This window comes from Marmota monax, unplaced genomic scaffold, assembly GCF_021218885.2.
Source record: "Marmota monax isolate L192 unplaced genomic scaffold, Marmota_monax_Labrador192_F-V1.1 WCK01_AAM20220418_F8-fsc00269, whole genome shotgun sequence".
Taxonomy (NCBI): domain Eukaryota; kingdom Metazoa; phylum Chordata; class Mammalia; order Rodentia; family Sciuridae; genus Marmota; species Marmota monax.
This window is the reverse complement of record NW_026694072.1, coordinates 585,490-589,989: the sequence shown is the minus strand read 5'-3', so window position 1 is coordinate 589,989 and position 4,500 is coordinate 585,490. Positions and strand designations below refer to the sequence as shown.

General features: G+C 42.5%; 1 protein-coding gene across 7 annotated transcripts in view; it reads left to right on the top strand.

The window, feature by feature from the left end:
* The first annotated feature begins 52 nt into the window (after window positions 1–52).
* Ube3b (ubiquitin protein ligase E3B) overlaps window positions 53–4,500 on the top strand; it is a 52,270-nt gene continuing 47,822 nt past the window's right edge. Inside the window, exons 1-3 of one of the 7 annotated variants that reach the window (XM_046464313.2) lie at window positions 54–388; window positions 1,595–1,659; window positions 3,257–3,352. The gene's annotated coding sequence lies outside the window, so the exon portion shown is untranslated. Of the gene's footprint in view, window positions 404–1,594; window positions 1,660–1,722; window positions 1,868–2,610; window positions 2,708–3,256; window positions 3,353–4,500 lie in introns of those variants that run through there. The other 6 variants (XM_046464315.2, XM_046464312.2, XM_058585540.1 and 3 more) reach the window with 6 other exon arrangements.

The window sequence follows — 4,500 nt, the reverse complement described above, 5'->3', positions numbered from 1 at the left end:
GCATAGGGCACCTTCCTAAAGCGTCCGCCGGGGCCCCAGACGTCGATCACGTTCCTTGCAATCTCCTCAAACAGAATAGCTTCCACCTTCTCTCCTCTGGGACAGGCATTTATCCAACTCCTGAATGTGCCGCTTTTTCAGCTGCCAGAAGAGAGGACAAGACGCAGGGAGTTTCCCCCCCCCACCGGGCAAATAAGCTCGGGGGAACTGTTGTTTCCAGGAACCGGATACTGGCTTCCAGGAGGAGTTCGGAGAGCGAACACCCCGGGGCAAGATGGCGGTCGGGGTTCGGCTGCTGCCCCGGGTCTGGCAGAATTTTGGGGTGTTGGGTTGAGGCGGCGGCAGCTGTGGCCCGGACTCAGAGCGCTGGGGCCTCGAGCGGATAAAGGTCTACGACCTGCGGGTAGCGAGTAGAAACAGGGTCATCGGTTCTCTGGGCGGTGGGGCCGGGGACTTTGAGGGAGGTGTTCTGGGGCCGAGTCCGTGCTTGGACAGGTCGGAGGGGCGGGTTCTGCAGCTGCTCTGGGGTCTCCAGGGTGTTCCCCCCGCCCCCGTGGCTCTTTCCACTTGTTATCGAGGCGATAGGCTTTATAAAGGTAGAAATTCTTGGCGAAAAGTGTGATTATTGATATTAAGGGAACGTGCTGGGCCTCAAGGGTCACCTAAACTGGAGTTCGAACCCGATTCGCTTGTGGTGTGACTTTGTGTGAGTCCACTCACCTCTGTGACCCCCATTTTCCTTCTCTGTAAAAGGTAGTAATTGTTTCACAAGAGTGTTTTATATTACCTTTTAGTATCCTGCTTGACATTCAGCTCTTAATAAAGAGAAACCTGGTTATAATTGGACTCTAGCCCCATGGGCAGCCTCACATTCTCGGCCTCTCTTTACTTTGCTTTGTAAATGGGGAGGCCTGGATCTTGTCTACTTACCAATAACTAATTGCTTTGGGGTTCAAATAAAGGATCCCAGAGGCTCTGGCAGGTCATGCCCCCTCTGTACATTTTCTCCCCCCCACACACAGGAAGGTTGAATTGATAATAGCATCCCACCTAGGCTATTAGTTTAGGCAATAGGCTGTAGCTTTCAGTAAATAATACCCAGTATTATTAATAGTTTCTCCAAGTTTTGTTGACTATTCTTGGATTTAAGAAATTATACTATTAAAAATAAAAAAAAAAAAAAAGAAATTATACTATTGAGGCAGGCATGGTGGCGCTGTAATCCCAGCAACTGAGGATTCTGACGCAGAAAGATGGCAAGTTTGAGGACAATCTAAGCAACTTAGTGAGACCCTAACTCAAAATTAAAAAGACCAGGGAATGTAGTTCAGTAGTAAAGTGCCCCTGAATTCAATCCCCAGTTTTAAAAAGAAAAAAAAAATAAGATTATGGAGACCTAATAAGAAGCAGCTGTTGGAGAGACAGGGTTGCTAAATATCTGTATATTTAGTGTAGTGTCTTCCCTTAACAAATGGTCATTAAACCTGGCAGCTCAGCTACTTCCACCATTCAGGAAAAAAATCACTCAGCAGTTGGTACTTATAGTACTTCACCCTGGGAATGATACTTTCTGGACTGTCATGTGCTTTTGTAGTTCTCCATGAAGTTGACCTCATCCAGGAAACACTAATTTTGAGCAGGTCTCGTGGAAATATAGAGGTAATGCAGAATCAGAACCCTATTGATATTAAAACCGTGATACTGCCACTTACTAATGATCTAACCTGTAATTGCTGTCTTTTAGATGAGATACTTAGAAAAGACTGGTACATGGGCTGGGGTTATGGCTCAGCAGTAAAGCGTTTGCCTAGAGCGTGTGAGGCCCTGGGTTTGATCCTCAGCACAACATAAAAATAAATAAATAAAGGTACTATGTCCTACTACAACAAAAAAATAAATTTAAAAAAAGAAGAAAGGACTTGATACATAGAGGGCACTTAACTTTCCTTTTTGAATGATCTTGGTTATCTATAACTTCTTTTTTTCTTATATTTTTCCCTCTATTATTTTTGTTTCCCTAACTGGATTGTAAGCTTCATGACAATACAGTAAAACTCATATGCTGTTTTGGGATACGCCTTGAAAATATTTTCTTATTTATTCTAATCATGTTGCATACATCTTTTTAAATTATTATCTGTGGCATTTGTCAAAATAAGTACCTAATACTTGATTGTTTTCTTTGACTAATGAGCTATAGTACACATCATGCAAATGGAAGAAGAGTACAGGAAAGAGTGAGGAAAACTGTAATAGACTGTTACACAGCGTAAACAGAAACAAACTAGTGACATTGCTGAGAGGATAATCTCAAGGAAGAGATTTAATCTTGAGAGACCTCCCCCCAGAGAAGTGAAAGTTCTGAGAAAGTCTGATAGATACTTAAGCACAATTTGCATGCAAATTTTTGTTTGTCCACTGTGAAGAGATGCCCTCTCCTGATCCCTGTGTCTCCCCTGTTAATAAAGAACATATTATGGGGAGAACACACCATTGTGCTCATGGCTTTGACCCTGCTTTCTTTTTCCTATCAAGGATGAACCCAGGGTTGTTTAACTGCTGAGTCACATCCCCAAACTTTTTTTTGTTTTGTTTTGTTTTTTGAGACAGGGTCTCACTAAGTTGCTTAGGGCCTCATTAAATTGCTGAGGCTGGCCTTGAACTTGAAATCCTCCTGCCTCCACTTCCCAAATTGCTGTGATAACAGGTGAGCGCCACACCCAGTCTAAGCAATTTTTTCACTTAAATGGCATAAAAATTTATGTATTGTTCAGAAATGTCAACGTTCAATAGCTTTTGGGGAGGCAGGACTGAATCTAGAGGTACTTTGCCACGGAGCTACATCCCCAGTCCTTTTACATTTTTTATTTTGAAACAGTGTCTTGCTAAGTCACCAAGGCTGGCCTGGAACTAGCTTCTCCTGCCTCCGTTTCCCAAGTCACAGGCATCATAGGCATGCGCTAACATGCCCAGCTTCAGTGACTTGTTAACATTCCATCACCTCTCACTGTTATTTTTGCTTAACATCACAGAGCATGGAAAACTGATTCAACAACTTCTTTGAGATTGTTTTCAATCTATTCCCTACAAATTGTGAGGGCTGAGGAAAGAGTCTAACATTTGGATGAGACAGAAGTGTTTCTTTTTTAAACCAGTGGGCACTGTATTATACTCAGTGAGGAAGATATATGATGCCACACCTATGAAATTTGACTCTAACCCTGGATTTTTGTTGTTGTTGTTGTTTATCTTTCAGAAAATAGCAAGCTCCTCTGAAGCATCCTCGGCTGTGTGTCCTTCGGGAGATCACTAATGGTTACCTAGCATTTCTGCTACACAGGCGGGTCCTCAGGTGAGTTTTCCAGATTGGTAGGAAGAGAGAGTGATGCAGAAGACAGCAGGCACTGTTGATTGTTTAGCAGAGTGGTTGGGCAGGCTTTGTTCATTATTTCAGGAGTTGCTGGTGATAGACCCACATGCTAGCAGAGCCCTGAAGTTGTTTGACAAGTGTGAATCAGTGTTGAAAGGGGGCTTCAGAAGTCCCTGGATATGTTCTCGTGACAGGGGCCTAGCCTGAACTTTTTATTCTGGATGATATTTCTTCATGGGTACTGCTTTGAGCAAAACTGGTAAAGAGATGGTTTTCCAAAAGTCTGGGTTTCTGTGTCATTCGTTTCTTATTAGTTTATTCATTTCTTAGTTTAGGTAGAATGACAAGAGTTGTCAAGCTGTAAAGATGCCACCTCAGTATGGGAGGCTCCATGGGTCCCTGCTATGTGCTTTTGACTGCTAGCCAGAGCCACCCATTGGGGGATGGACCAGTCATGGTCAGATGATAGTTATCATATATACTTTAAAGCCTTTGTCCAGGAAAGTACCTGTCAGTGGACAGGAGAAATTCTGCTCAAAGTCTTCATTGGTTCTTGGCAGTATGAGAACAGTAAGGACCACAGAATAAGTGACACATGATGTCAGATGTGTTCAATTTAGTGGACTATCATGCATTCTGAAGTCATGTACAATGCCTTTCACTTTTTTAATGTTAAAATGTCCCTTTCTTTAAAAATGAAACTTCTTTGTGCTGGGACCACATAGGCACCAGGAATCATTTGTTGAGTGAATAGGTAACTAAAATAACAGTGATTATAATCATATTTGATTTTTTCCTTAAGTTTTGGCAAAATAGGAGTTTACTGCTTGTTGTTGGCTTCCCAAACATGATGGATTGCTCTAGAAAATTCAAATATCTGGAAATATTCGACTTAAAGGCTACCTGGTGTGAATTGGACCTTTATGGATGGGATTGTTTACTTGTTAAACTTATATAGAGCCTGCCTGTACTGTTTGCCAGGCACTGAGCTCTTTCTCTGAAGAAAATTAATACAGGATATAACACCCCTGGTCTTGGTGAGTTGTATGAAATGAATTGATATGAAGTTGAAACTTGTGCCCGGAGAGGTATGAACCCCTTGGAGGGTGTTAAAGGATCCCAAGTATCTC